Here is a 16643-nt window from a genome sequence, read left to right on the forward strand (position 1 = left end):
AGAAAAACCTAAAAATGCTCAAAATTCAAACTAAAAATGCTTAAACTTTACTAAAACATTATTTTATAATGTCTACATGTGTATCGGAATGCACACTGAAGAGAAACGGACTTTAGGACCCAGAGGATATAGCTCATTTGCTCCATATAGAGCTATAAGGACATCTAGAGTCATGAAATATCATGTTATATTATTTATTTTCCACGAGAGGTCGGCAAAGACACCCAATGTAAGATATTTTGAGCTGAATTAAAAGGGTTATGCATGAAATTGTGAGTTATTTTGAATTTAAGTTGAAAGAATGTGTGGAATGTGCTTAAATTACTATTTATTTATTGGTCAAATCTAGTAATTTAAAGGTAAAAAATAAATAAAAATAACAACAAAAAAAAATCTCCCCAAAAAATTTGCATTAAAAATAGAAAAATATTATCAAAATGAAATAAAATAAGCTTTGTGGACAAAAAAAAAGAGTCACATTTTAGGGCTTTGGGTCATTTTGACCCGTGAGGGAAAGATTTGTTACACAGTGCGAGGGAAGAATGAGGGTTTATGTGCAAACACACAAACCATGTATGATCTGTATAGCGATACGCTATATCGTTTTTTTGTCTTCTCTATGAGGTCCTGTTTGTCATCCAGCTTGACTGTCGTTATTTGTATAAATAAAAGCTCTAAACAAATGTAATATTTATTTCCCCCCACAATTTTTGCTGATGCAGTGTATACATTGTGAATTATGAAAATTGGAATGTATACAACCGAAAATTATGTTCTGGAATGTTTTTCATGTGCTTAATAGCTCTGGATTATATGGACTCATTATTTGGTTATTGTTTAGTATTTTGTACAGTATATTTCCTTCACACACAGATCATCATATATAAATCGCTTTGACGTTGTGAATAAATAATTTGCATATATGCAAATGAAAAGACTTTCTCCATAGGGTGCCTCATCCGCTCATGCCTTCGCCTGATATTTTAATGCGTGACATTCAAACAGGTGTGACTCAGTTGTGGCCACTGTATGTGTACGTAGTTTTAGCAAATCGATCCCCATAAATATCTTAGCATAAAGGGAGTCATGGGTTAATATTAAATAAAGCCAAACGCTTACCTTAGTATAAGATATATTCAGCGGCAAAACAGTTACCTTGAAAATGATGGTCTAAGAGATGGACCCTGCACAACAAAAGAAACCGTTTTAGTTTTCACACTTTGCATGTTACATACACACACAACTAAATGTCTCTTAAAACTTTGATAGGATTCAAACTTTTATGCATTTTATGGTACAGGTACAGCATTTAGATGAGAAATGGGGTATAGTATTCACGTATTAATGCAATGGTTCTGTGAGACCGCTCCAACACTGATGAATTATCGTGCACTCATGCTCAGTGTTTTATAACTCTTAACTTAATATATATGTATAGCAGTGAGCAAAAGCAAAAAAATCACATAAAAAAAAAACCCAGTCCTCTACAACTTAATATTACACTGTAAAAAAATACCAACAGTATCTTAAAGGTTGACTGCATGCTTTCCAATGTTAATTCAGCTCAGCCAGAGACTGTACAAGACAGATACGGATATTACAGATATTAAGCCCACCTAAATCCAAGTTTTCCATGTGTTCTTATAGATATACGAAGAGTATTAAATCAAATATGAATCTCTCATCTAAACACCATGTTGTGTATTGCGTCAAAATCTAAAGTGGGCTTGTAAGGTACATGTGTGAAACCCAACTGTGCCGAATAAGCCCACTATGATTTTTTCAATGTAAAAGCTTCAGATTTCTTAAACACCTTTAATTCATTTTGACCTGCTGATCAAACAGGCCAGATATGATTTACAGTTTTACAATAGTCTCTGTTCCTCTGCTCATCATCTGCCACGACCTCCTCCTTCACTCTCTGGCACAGTTTCTTCTTATCAACTACATATTTATCTGTCAATGCATCAGGTTGGTACACAAAAAAGGCAAAGGAAAAACTTTGTTTCTTCTGTTTTTAGTACATCATTAAACCTTAAACTGGTAACTTAAACAACGGCCTTTACTTTCACCAGACGTGAAAATTGACATGACAGAGAATACAGAGAGTTATAAGAATTCAATACAGATCGTTTCACTTACAGTGATAACAGGAAAATAATGTATCTCGGCTGTTGTAAAGATCATTCATTATTAAAATACTGAATCTATGCACATTTTATTACTGAAGCTTGAATTTGTTATCATACTTTATTGTATAGAATATTTTTTTCTGTGGTCAGCTGATTACTTTTTTCCATATTGTTTGTAATTGCAATGAAGTCACTGTATGTTCTGTATTTATTGCCAACTTTGCTTGTCTGGCTGGAGTGATATTGATCACATGGTTTGATTCAATGATTTTAAGGATCCAACAATTCATGTTTAATTTTGTCTTAATAATAATTAGTCAACCTAATGTTGTACTAGAGGCACTTTAGACTGTCACTGTCAACTTAACCTACCAAATACACCGGCTGGCTTTTTGTCAATATGAGCCTACCAGCCATTTATTACCAAGATGTCTTTCTAATTTATTACAAACCAAAACTTACATTTATTTTTGTATGCTCTCTACATTGTGTGGCAAAAAGGTGTAGTATACAGGCCTACATGTTAAAGTATAAAGAAAGCATTGTTAATAAGCTAGCTTGTTTGTCCACAGTTCAGATCATAAAGTTTGAATGACATATGATGAAATACATATATTTGACTTTAAATGCCTATACTCTGTCTTTTTTTGCAACAAACAAGAACATAAAGGAAATAATATTCACATAATACAGTCAAGTGGGAAACACTTTACTATATGGTTACACATTAATATATTTCTATATGTTCAGATTAGTTCATGCAATATGAACTATTGTGTTTGTATTTATTAACGTTAAACATGATATGTTTCCGGGGACGTGAATCTGATGATCTGCTGGGCCAGAGATATTAAACATATAGCTAAGCCATATTCAAAAATTAAATGATTGAGTTATTACTAGCACTTTTATATGTTTGTCAATGACCAGAAATAAAATGGCTCGTTTTATGCACAATTTACTACTAAAACAATGACATTGTAATCGAAGTAGAAAAAAAGATATATATTTGTAGCAATTGTTGAGCTTTTTTATTTTTCTTCCATAGAAACCTTTCACAATAAAATGTTTTATCGGTGCACCGGTCTCGTCTCAGACGCGTCGCTCTGCCTTAAAACATTTATCTATCTGATAACTAAAAGAGTTCAACCGCATTACAGAAATGTAATTATCAATTATGATTGTATTACTGTTATAATACCCAATGTATTACAGAGGCCGTCTCAGATTATACATTGGCTGCAAATAAATGAATACATTTAATTAATCTTGCATGCTTCCAGTTTATTTAATTTATTTAAGAAACAGATGCTGAGGGAAAACACTTGGGCTGTGTCCAAAATCACATCCTCACTTGAGTAGGTACATATATTGAATAAGTTATTACTTCAACGCCTCTAAAAAAGTACAGTATGTTCTATATAATATGAGTGTAATCCGGATGTACTACATTCATCATGTGACCGTTCACAAACCCTCTCCCGTGGCCTCATGGGACAGTGTCCATCACACACACACCTCAGAATCTCACTGGAAGTATATAGATCATACGAGGACTTTTCTCCTACTCTTTTATGAGTTCTGTGAATGCCATACTGTTTTTCGGCTACTATACAGTGTGGAAGTGTGTGATTTCAGATGCAGTCGGGTCGTTTTCAGGGGTCAGAACTCAGTGGACCTTATATAACACTCTCAAACTATCTTAGACCCTTTCAAAGCACAGCGAACCGACTCGGTCTTGTGAGGTGGTCTGGGTACGGTGTGCTTTCAGCTGATGGTACGGCTCACTAGAAACCGGCATCGTGAACACAAACTGCTCCAGGCTCACTCCATGCAAAATCCAATTTAGTTCATCAGATGCCTCCGTACAAATCAGCTGTCACATCAGGTCAGCGAAACTACAGAAATTGTAATCATAAAAGGGGGATCACCCTTTATTCGATCACAGAGCCTCTGACTCTGAAGACACTGTTGAAAATTGCCACTTGTTTTTTTGTGCAAAGTTGAACTGCAGTATTTCTTTCTTCCATGTCACTGCACTGTTTGGGAAAAAGGGAAAGCTGATGTCATGTGTAATTGTGCAGTGATCGCCATGGTAACAGCATGAGCCAGAAAGCGGTGGGGTGGGGGGTTGCCCATCCGCTGCAAATCAACAGCACGTCCCAACCTCAACACACACACACACACACACACACACACACACACACTCTCTCCATGTCTTTCTGTTACATCCATGATGCTTCACTGTGAAACTTGTCATATTTTGTACAGCTCTTCAGCGCTTCAGTCCAATGAGATATCTCTCTGTGTGTGTGTGTGTGTGTGTGTGTGTGTGTGTGTGTGTGTGTGTGTGTGTGTGTAATGTTGCAGAAATAGAAACAAAGTGACCAACAAATGTACTGACGCTTGTCACGACGAGTTATAACAAACTCAAGCCAATAAAAAGTGCTTGTAAATCAATATTAGCATTCCTTCCATGTTAATGAGTTATACAACATCACACTTCGCCGATTGCTTGGTTAATATTTTAACAATGGGGCAACTGGGCATACACACACAAAACCTCAGTAACCAAACTGAAGGATAATGGATGTCATGAGTATAGAAACAGAGAACACTGATTGGCTGTTCAGTGATTGATTGTGTTTCGACACAGCATCTGAACACTCGTCTCTCACGCATTTCCCTGCTTTGGAGACGATGTGTGTGTGTGTGTGTGTGTGTGTGTGTGTGTGTGTGTGTGTGTGTGTGTGTGTGCAGTGAAAGTCGTGCTTTTCTCTGCTTTGGAGATGGTGTGTGTGTGTGTGCAGTGAAAGACATGCTTTTCTCTGGTTTGGAGACGGTGTGTGTGTGTGTGTGTGTGTGTGTGTGCAGGGAAAGACATGCTTTTCTCTGGTTTGGAGACGGTGTGTGTGTGTGTGTGTGTGTGTGCAGTGAAAGACATGCTTTCCCCTGGAGATCTGCTCCCACTCTTTTGTGCTCGCTCGCGACTCCTCTTACATAAGCAGATCCAGCGTGCACCAGTTCTGCTGATGAGCCTGTGCTTCTGAACACAACCAGGACTGGCATCTCAAACACAGGCTGAGCAAATCACAGACGCATTTTAGTACATGAAGAAATGCATGGGCAATCTGGTGAGGTGTTAAAGTCCCACTGTAGTCAATTTTGGACTTGGTGCTGGAAAACCAAAGCACAGAACAATAGAGACACCAATATAATAATATTCATGATCCTGAAGCTGAAAATACAGAATTATTTTAGATGAATATACTTGCACTCTGTCAGTGACTAGATGTATTTAAAATAATGTGGGCCGCTTTTTACTGGTAACATCAGACATTTGGCATTATCAGGACCCACAAATATTCCCCCATTGCATTATTATACATTATATTCAACATTACATGTAGCGGTTTAATGTAGTGATACTTAAACTCAAAATTTTTTACTTTTTCTCACAGTAATTTTTCTTTTGGGTGAATTATACACAATTTAATTTAATTACTAAAGCTTGAATTTGTTATCATACTTTATTGTATAGAATATTTTTTCTGTGGTCAAATATTCACTATCCACGATACATATTGTTGCATTTTTGTATTGGGATACAGTATATTGAGACACCCCTACTTAAAACTCATCTTTGATCACCAAAATGACATTTAAAAGTTTTTAACTGTGAACAAAATGTCTTCATGCCTTAAAAAAAGCTTGAATGTATCTCTGAGCCGGCGTCGCCTCATTTAGTATTCGCGGTTCTATGAATATGCAAATGAGTCCCGCCTCCACTCACTCACAGCAGCTCAGAGATCCACTCGCTCAACTTTACTGTAGTAAATGCTGCACAATGGGGCAAGTGGAAATGCTGGATTAATTCTGCCATATACGTGACCCCTGATGGCAAAAGGAGTCAGAATGTGCACCGGATAATTTCGATCTACAGGCAAAACAAGTGAAAAAATTACAATTTTGAGGTTTTCACAAAACCGGCTAGTTATCCCAATGCTCCAAAGAGCAATCAAACATCTAAAATGATCTTTATTTGTACGTTTTCTGAGAGGATCACCTTTCCCTTGTCTATGAAAAATGATCTGACAGAGCCGAAGCGTGCGCACAAAGACTCTCAGACACGGGTGATCCCGATTTACACACGTGGGCCTACACAGAAATAGAGTATTTCAAAATATCTGTCTTGCCGATTATTCACGCAAACATTATCTGCTATTTCATATGTGAGCGTTTAACTGTTGGGGGAAAACATCTGACGGCACAGTAGGTCTGAATATAGGCTGTCTAATGTTAAAACAAATTTAATAAATATTTTTCCTATAAATATTTGTTTTTGATTTGGTGTGTGCCAGATTTGGTGTTGTTACCAGGGATTTAAAAGGATGGTTGCTAGGTGATTTTGTTTCAAAACCTTCAGAAAACTTTAACATGATTTTGGTTAAAGTTGACATTGCTGACTCTCTCAGGTGTAGCTCAAACAACAACTTATATTCGACATCATGATGTTTTTTTAATAGAGAATGTAAAAATAACAATAATTTGCTCATTGCGACTCACTTTGCTAGTATGGGTCACATATGTTTGAACCAGAAACTGATTCAGAAGAAGAGGAATGCGTTTTTGTATCACTCTCTACAGCGTCGGACACATAACGATAATTAATATGATTAGCCTTTTGCTTGACTATGTTATGAAACAGCTAATAATGTGCTAGTAATTTCCTATTACTTAATTATGAAAAAACAGAGATTCTAATGATTGGACCAAAAACTTCCTCACGTACTAACCTAGAATACTGTCTAACACTTGATGGCTGCTCTGTCAAGTCTTCGTCGTCGGTTAGGAACCTGGGTGTGCTCTTTGATACCAATCTTTCATTTGAAAGTCACGTGTCTAGTATCTGTAAAACCGCATTTTTCCATCTTAAAAATATATCTAAATTACGCCATATGCTCTCATTGACAAATGCGGAACAGCTAGTTCATGCGTTCATGACCTCAAGGCTAGATTATTGTAATGCTCTACTGGGTGGGTGCCCTGCATGCTTAATAAACAAACTACAGCTGGTTCAAAAAGCAGCGGCTAGAGTTCTTACCAGAACCAGGAAGTACGACCATATTAGCCCGGTTCTGTCAACACTGCATTGGCTCCCTATTAAACATCATATACATTATACAAATATTGCTGATTACTCATAAAGCACTAAATGGTTTAGCTCCGCAGTACTTGAGCGAGCTCTTAACGCATTATAGTCCTTCACGTCTATTGCAATCTCAAAATTCCGGCCAGTTGATAATACCTAGAATATCAAAATCGACTGCTGGCGGTAGATCCTTCTCCTATTTAGTACCTAAACTCTGGAACAGTCTTCCTAACATTGTCCGGGAAGCAGACACACTCTGTCAGTTTAAGCCTAGACTAAAAACACATCTCTTTAACATGGCATACACATATAAAATGATACATTCCTATTATTCAAATCAGTTAAATGATTATTAGGCTGCATAAATTAGGTCAGCCGGAACTGGGAACACTTCCCATAAATCCTAATGTACTCGTTACATCATAAGAAGAATGCAGTGGCGGGCCGTGCATTTCACACCCAAGCCTTCAGTGGTGTCCTACCCGAATTAATCCACCTCTTAATACCATCATTATGATGCCACGGCTATAGAAACCATCAATATTATACAGAAACGCAGTATAACAGGCTGTTGCATCACAGACAAGTATCTCATGCAGTGAGAATGAATGCCATTACTAAAGCAAGAAACCCTAGTTCACATATCGCGTCTAAAACTCTCCTACTTAGGCAAATTGTGTTTTTGTGCAAATTCTACAGGAAAGAAAACGCAAAAGCTTAAATGGTTCTTAAAAAAGTTTACCAACGGTTTTGAACCATCAAAAGTATAGTACATACATTTCTTTCAGGTGATATATACAAAGTATTTTTCATAAAAAAATTATTTAAACCGACATTTTTTTTTTTTTTTAATCATGATTTTAATAGTATGAAAATAGAAAAAAAAAAAAAAAAAAAAATTTGATCATGAATTTACAATAAAAAAAGAAATAATATTCAGAACAGAAAAAAACGGGGCCCGGGTTAGCCAGGGTTGACTGTACTATAAACAAATGTAGGCTAAATAAAATGTATTACAACCTACTCACCAAAACTACTGACTATCTGTACACAAAATCCATTCTGCTTTCTTTTCTCAGAAAGACTTCAGTTACACTGTTGTACAGGTTATTTGTGTGTTTCAGCTCCAGCAATAATTCCCTTTCTATCGCCATGGAGGCTAATGGCTCGACAGAAGCAGTGGACACAGGGACAGTCAGCGTCAAACATGACGATGTGTGCAGCTGCCCCATGCTCTCAAGGAAATGAAGGAGATCAGCTGGACTTTTGCCTTCAAAGTCAGTCATGGCATACATTACAGTCAGTTCTGTATTAAGCCGGGACAGATCGAACAATGTTACGTCAAGCTGGTGAAAGCTGTATTGCGGGGATTTTTTTCGGTATGTCTGAAACTGCTGGGGGTTGAGGAGGGAGAGAAACATAAATGCGCGCAGTGGCTTCATAGATCTGATCAAATTGGCCCCTCTCTCGCTCAATGGTGTCACAAAACTCATTCACCCTTGTACATCCAATGTTTTGCTCTGTAGTATTGCAAAAAGCACATCTGAATACTCAAATCCCATGAAATGTGTAAAGCAAAAAGCAAAACTCAAAATCATCCAGACGTGCATTAAATGCATCAGCACAGAGTCCTCCTCATACTCCTCATGACGTTCATGTGGTGAAACAGCTCCTTTAGGGCAACTCTCTTCTCAAAAACTCTACTGGCCAATCTTGATGTGTATTGTCACCGTGTTCGTGCCACACGAGGAAGACGCCGCTGGCAAATTTCGTCCAGTAGTTGCGTGCGCTTAGGGGATCTGGAGGAAAATGCAGCTAGGCCATTTAGGAGGGCAAAAAAGATCTTGCATTCCTTAACCTTTGAGTCAGTACTAAATCCAGTCGATGTGCATAGCACTGTATGAATAAGGCCATAGGTGCCCTCTCCTACACTTTAGCCTGCACCCCATTTAGTCCATATGACATGACCGGTGCGGCGGTGCGCCATCAAAACACTCTGCCACGACTTTATCTAGACATTCACATTCCTCCAAGAAACTGACAATAAGAGCAGCAATGTCATCGGCTCGCTTGCCACTAGTGACATCTTCAAATCTGACAAACCGCTCCTTGACACTCGCGTCCGTCACATAACGCAGGACCAGTGTGAGCTGCGTCGCGTTACTCACATCAGACGTCTCGTCCACCATTACAGCGACAAAGGGTGCTTTTTTAATCTCTTCTCCCATCACTTCAGCAATGGCATTAATCAGGTAGTTTTGTATTTTGCCTGACGTCCCTCAAAACACTTTGTTCGTGGACAGGTGGTAATGTAATTCTGTGTTGTTTTCAGTGAGAAAAGAAAGAAGCTCCATATAGTTGCCTCTATTTGTGGATCCAGCGCTTTCATCTTGTCCCCGAAACGAAAGTTCTTGTTTACCCAAAAATATGACTCAACCTATCAGTCTTTTCAATATTTCCCTGTTTTTCTTCACCTCTTCGTTGTGGAGCTCCGTTTCCCTGCGCACCTGTTCTCTGAGCTGTAGATCCACTTGGGTTTCCCCAAAAGTTTTCAAAAGCACCTTTGCTTGTAAGTGTCCGGCCGTGATTTGGTGTCTCGCTGCTGCTTTGGTTAGACAACTCAAGTTTGCAAACCCAGTGTGGCCCAAACACCAAGTCGATCGACTGCAAATAACAGGCATTCCCAGCAATACACTTGGCAGAGTTCCTCGGAGGCTGAGAGCCAAGGGTACCGCTCATAGTTACTGCATTGGAAGTGGCGGGTAAACCCTTTCCCCGGCTGGGACAGGCTTGCTAGCTTCGGGGTTGGCCGAACTTTCCTTACGATGTCCCGCTTTTCTTGAAAAGTCCGTCTTGAAAATGGCTTTGCAAGTAAATCTTTCTTCTCCTCTGTCAGTCATTGTGGTTTGTAAAATAGAAAGCGTTATTTAATCGCTACATTAATATGTTTTTATATTGTACAGATGGCGTTTGCGGTTTGCTCTGACTAGTAGTTATAGTACACGTTCTGAACATCCAATCAAAGGACGTGAAAAGGCTGACGTTATTCTAAGCCTGCTAGATAGCCCCGGTGTCGCCATCTCGAAATCTGATTGAGTATCTGATTGGTTAAAGCGCACCGTTACATTGCCATTCATTTTTAAGCTACAGGCGCCTGCACCATTGAAGGCCCCAAGGCAGATTTCTTTGATCATGGCAACACATGATGGCTGAAATATGATTGGATAAAAGCTCTAACATAAGCTTAGACTACTGGAAGCAGCGCAACCAAAGAAAAAAGCTATGAAATGAAGAGAATAGACTATTGGAAATAATTCAATACACATTCACGGGAAAAATATATTACAATGCAAGCCAGTGATTCTGATAGTGTCTAGGCCAGCAGAGACAGCCCACCACTGGAAGAATGGCATCTATACTTCTGACCTATAATGCTGCCTGAATCATAATCACACACACTGTTCGCCACGTGGCTACGCGGACGCGATACATTTTTATAGGTATTATACATTTTTAAGGCCAGACAAGTAGTTTGTTGAGAGTTGATTTGTAAAAAAGGACTACACGCCTGCGCACATATATATATTCAAACGCGCATACCTACGGATTGGACACGTGATGCGCATGTGTTTGCGCAGAGATAACGGATAATCGTTTGCACCTTAAACCTATTTCCGGGAGTGTGTTCTTGAGACACCAGGCGCTGTTTTGTGCGGATGGGCGGCCGGAGCGCGTTGAGGGTTTTCTGTTAGAATGGTGTCGTGTTAGCAACTAATATCTAATGATCTTTGCAACGGAAGTGAATCAATCAATCAATCAAAACTAACTTTAGCTGGACAATAACTTTATCCTAGAGCTGCTGTAAAGCCAAAACAATCTCTGTTACTGTAATTTCCTATTATCTCTGTAAAGCTGCTTTGAAACAATGCATATTGTTAAAAGGTTTTTTTCTCCATCCTGCCAGCTGATGGAGTTTTGGATCTTTGCCACTGTCACCTTTTTCCACCTTTGTAGCCATTGGCTTGGCTTGCTTAGTTGAGGACATTAAATTTAACATTTAACTTAATATTCAACAATAATATTGATCTGCCTGCCTTATTTTATTATCAGAACAACTCAGAACGTCAGTGGAGAAAGGAAAGGCATATAGTTCATCAAAATACACCATACACTCGCTATATTGCTAATGTACCCGTTTTTTTTTTGTACAGCAGTTTTAAGGAGAAAATACTCATTATTGGTGTTGGCTTATGAATTCGCACATGGTTTGTCTTAAAGCATATTAAAAACACCACATAGACACATAACATTAACAGCTGGATTTCTAACACAGGGTGACTAAGATATTCACTTACAATTAAATTGAATGTTCACATTACTTTCAGGCACAGTATTTCTCCATTAGTAGTAAGAAAATGTCTTAGAACAAGAATGGCTCGCTTACCAAATCACTTTTCAAATTAAAAGCCTACAATTACAGCTATTATTTACTTCTTTATTAAAACAGTTTGATCTAACCCATTACCCAGCAAAACATTAAGCAGTCCAGTGGCTAAAAAGGGCTTTTTACATGTCTGGTGACGCACAAACTTTAATTCACTGACGAGTCCTGCACGCTCATCACGACCCAACCCCGATTCTGGATCAAATATTGTATGGGTGGGCATTCACAGCTTGGTTTCATCCAGACCATTGGCAGATTTACGTGTGGGAATCATCCTGTGACCTGATTGGGTCTCTATTGCTCATTTGCATATCTCGTCAATGATGTCGTGTCGCTGTGTGGTTCACATAACCTACAGTAAGTGTGTTCCCTTCCCTTATTCTAGTTTGAGTCAAGGCTTGTTCACACCAGCAGCCACAAAGCAACATGATCCCACTGATTGATTTCCAGCAGAAGTGGCTGCTGACGTGACACAGTTGATAAAAGCAACTTTGAGCGACTATTAATGGGCTGAAGTCAGTGCACATAATACTCAGAGAAGTGAACCCTATGAGTCAGTATAGTTCAAACAAAGCTTTTCACATTAAATCAAGGCTACTCAACACAAACAAACTGGGAATGGTTCAGGGAACCACGGGAAACAGCTGAGCACTGTTAACTTTATAGTCTAAGTTTCCTCACACGCCCGTCTGAGCGGTCCCGTGAACACTTGTGGATCGCTGCCATGTTTCCACTGATCTAAATATACATATATGACTGGTTTGCTCACTGCGATGTGAAGAGCCAGCAGGTGGAGAAGCACTGGGAGAGTCCCAGCACCATAATGATGTTCCCGACCCACAGACAGCATTGCTGACTGACAAAACCTGGACCCAAGACTCAAACAGAACTAGTTTTTTTTTAGGATATTTCTGTAAATGAATTGCTACTTCAGGCGTTGTGTGTAATGTTTATGGTCTTTTCAAGCGATATATAGAGATCATTAAAGGGATGGCTCACCCAAAATGTTTAATTCTCAAGATGTACGAATGCTCTTAAACATGAACATACAACTAGCAGAAACTGATTCAAATATACAATAAATATTACAATACAAGCCTTTGTTGCTACATTGCATTATATTGTATAAAGAAAGATCATGTATCATCTTGCTCAGTGTTATAGGCATATTTTGCTGAATTAAAATATTAATTTTACCAACATAAAGTCGTTTTATCTTAACTGCTTCAGTTAAATCATTTAGTTACTGTACAATACCGTACAACACAACATAATCACACCAGCACAGTGATTCTGTACGCCATACAAAGCTTATATCTGCATTCATTCACTCCAGAACGAGCATTATGAGATTGTAATACATGTTATGGTCTCGTCCGTCCGCCAATCTGATGGTCGAATATGAACGTAACTTTTTAATAAGCAGGGGTAATTCATGAAGAAAAAAAAAGTTCTTTGAATTTAGTATTTTATCATGTCAGCACAATGTTTAGAACATAAGAAACTAATAGTAAAAAAAATATTTTTTTTTTTTATTCATATGTTATGCTGTGTGTAGTGACACCAGGACTCAGATGTTTAAAAATTTAAATGACATGAACTTACATGTATAGGCAAAAACTATTTCATTACATTTTTAGGTTTCAGGATTTTTTTTAACCAAACTTTGCATAAAGATGATGTTATGAAAGATATAATGGAATGAATTGATACACCATTTTACTTTCTGCAATATGTGGGTAAAATGGTCATAAATGTGTTTTCCCATTCAATACAACATATCTATACACTGCATCTAATTTGCATATTAATGTTTTCATGGGGCAACATGTAATAAAAAAAAAGTGCAATAATGGGAGTAATAATTGGCAACATTTTAATAATATCATCTAATATTTCATAGGAATATTGATGTATAATTCTAATTTCCCTGTTCACTTCTTGTGTCTGATGAACATGCTGTAAGTCCTGGTGTTTCTGCAGGGGACGAGTATGAAATCAATACCCTGTTCTGTAACAGAAAGTCATATTTTAAATTTGAAACCCCATAACGTTTTCCTGAGATGTTGATTTATGAAATACAACTGGAAAAGTATTCAGATTTAAATGATAATTACAATATATTATCATATTTCCATAAGACTTTGATCACTAAATGAATGTCAGTCATTTTTAAAGACCAAGGAGAAGTTGTTTTCACGGGGAAACCTCCAAACATTTGGTGTGTCTGAAAACTGTGACATTGTGCGGTGTCAGAGAAATTCCCTCAAACATAATGTCCACTACAGAGGACAAACGTCTATTCCTGGCTCCCAGGAGGTCAAACAAACAACCATTTACATGCTTAGGATGTTTGCATAGTACGAACATACAGGGAGACTTCAGATGTCAACTAGAGCCCGACCGATAAAGGATTTTTAAGGCCGATACCGATACAAATATTTGGTGATTTAAAAATCCGATATTCCGATATATCGGCCGATATATATATATATATATTTTTTAAAAATCCAGAAACGCGTAACAAAACATGTACAGATTTCCCTAACATTAATTATTTGTCGTTATTTAAGAGTCCTCAGCCTTACTAAAATAATATGATAATGCGGTTTAAAAATAAACTTGTTTGTTTTATTGTCACAACAGAACAGAATATATTAAAGTTCTGATAAATATAATGTATAAAAATACAAACTTAAGATATGAAACTTAAAATCTTTTGAACAAAAAAAGTAAACTATTATTATTAATATTGATAGTAATAATTCAATTATGTAATAATGTGTGTGTGTGTGTGTGTGTGTGTGCGTGTGTGTGTGTGTGTGTGAAGAACTGATAAGATTGTAAATGTGTACCTTGAAATGCAATGTAAGTCGCTTTTGATAAAAGCGTCTGCCAAATGTCAATGTTATAAGCTACCTTATAATTACAATGTCAACTTGCTTATTCCTTTACCTGCACTCTTTTAATTCTATCCATCTATTCCATCAAGCTACAACAAACCATTTTCAATCATCATTTGCTGCCTGCCTTCTAAAATCTACTACTTAGTGATGCACTAAATACATTATGTGACTCGTTAATGCTGTGGCTAAACGAAGTCAGCAACGCACACTTGGATTTCACACACGTGTAAAAGAAAAGCGAACTTTTATGCACAGGCTATGTTTGATACTTTTTCTCTATGTCTAAATGTTCACTACTCGCATGCCTAACTTACATTTTACAATGCAGAGACTGGAACTACAGATATGCTAGTTATAAATACAGTAATCATTACTTTCGTTGTGATTTCCAAGCTCATTGATGTTAGCGATCTTCCTTATATAGTGCCCTCTGGTGGACAAACTATGCAGCGCCAACACTCATAACATGGTTGAAGGGTGTTTTGTCCGCTTTTATTTTATTTTTTAAATATTCATTTATCGGCCATTATAAATGCCGATACCGATAGTTTGGAAAATGCCTAATATCGGCCGATAATATCGGCCCGCCGATATATCGGTCGGGCTCTAATGTCAACACACTAATGTTCTCTCATTCAAATCAGACGATTTCCCATTGATTCAATATAATGTGTGGGAATACCAGATGGAAAATCAGAGGTTGTTTCGCTTTTACATCATGCATTTTATGCACATTGAAAAATATATTTCCCCCTAGAATGTTTATTTTTACATTTTTAGATGTCAGCGACATGAAACGTCAGTGAATGTCATTTATAACCACTACTAGGCAAGTAATATGCAAATATGCACCTGCACATTTCTCCAGTGATAGTTAGTGCTGGGCGGTAACACCAAAAACCTGAAACTGTATTTTTCAAGACTCTGGTGGTTTCAAAGTAAAGTAGTTTTGTCTCTTTGCATGGTTTTAGGCCCTTATATATGTCTATAATGGTTTGTAATGTCATATCAGGTTTGCTTGGCTCACAAAAATGAAAAAATATGGAGCCTCTTCTAAAGTTCCTGGATGGATGATCATGAAACATGAAATAATGCATATAATCAAAGGTGCGGATAAATGAGATGTTTGTTGTTTTTGTGAAGACATGTTTATTTGTCATGTTTTTTTTACCCAGCAATGTATGGTACAGTGGTGTACGTGTATCTTATGGTCATGCATATGTATGTATTTCCATATTTTTATTGTTTAATTTGTTCGTATTTTGTGTACTGTATGTAGAATGAATTTTTTTTATAATAAAAAAAAGACAATATATGAAGCATGCAGAATGTAAACCATTTTTAAAATGCAGTAAAAACAGAAAATAGATATGCTATGCCAACAGCTTTAACATTTCTGTTAACATTGTTACGCTAACATTTTAACATTCCTTTTCAAAACAAAACATTTTCTTAGGGCCTTACATGAAATCCATCTGCCAAAACACATATAGAATCACAACAGCTGCATCATAACCACATTTAGCATCATGAGTATAGATGCTTTTACTCAAAAACTCACTTTAAAGCACTTTTGAGCATTTGTAATAACGTGCCATTTCAAACTAGTGAATACGAGGCAGAAAAATATGAATTGTAGCTTTTTATGAATAAGCTACATGTTTCTTAGCATTCTCATGTAAACATTACAAACATTATTTTAAAATATACCCTAAATTGCATGTTAATTAAACCATATAAAAACACAGCAATTATTATAGAGCATGGAGATTTAAAAAATACATACAGTATGCATAATTAAAAGCGGTTTACTGCCCAGCACTAGCAGATTAGTCAAATCAGTAACAACCAAATAAACTACAATTCATTCATAATAGTTTCAAAGACAGCCTATTATTCCTGTTTTCTGGATTGTGCAAAAAATAATAAGCCAGGCTGCAACTGATATTCTAGGCTTATCTAAATGTTAAGATTTATTTTGAGATGTGTATGTGTGCTAAATAAGGGTG

The 16643-nt window shown here is 37.2% G+C and overlaps 1 protein-coding gene and 1 long non-coding RNA gene across 5 annotated transcripts in view; both read right to left on the reverse strand.

The window, feature by feature from the left end:
• The window catches only part of LOC309512805, a 159193-nt gene that overhangs the window by 109926 nt on the left and 32624 nt on the right, over positions 1–16643 (reverse strand). The gene's annotated exons all lie outside the window — the stretch shown is intronic.
• gprc5ba (G protein-coupled receptor, class C, group 5, member Ba) overlaps positions 1–16643 on the reverse strand; it is a 58926-nt gene that overhangs the window by 40938 nt on the left and 1345 nt on the right. Inside the window, exon 2 of one of the 3 annotated variants that reach the window (XM_082186725.1) lies at positions 1156–1184. The exons of 1 other annotated variant lie outside the window; for it this stretch is intronic. The gene's annotated coding sequence lies outside the window, so the exon portion shown is untranslated. Of the gene's footprint in view, positions 1–1119; positions 1185–16643 lie in introns of all 3 variants that reach the window. One more of the 3 variants, XM_082186726.1, reaches the window with a different exon arrangement.

The sequence above is a fragment of the Leuciscus leuciscus genome (genome assembly GCF_965113295.1).
Source record: "Leuciscus leuciscus genome assembly, chromosome: 1".
Taxonomy (NCBI): Eukaryota; Metazoa; Chordata; class Actinopteri; order Cypriniformes; family Leuciscidae; genus Leuciscus; species Leuciscus leuciscus.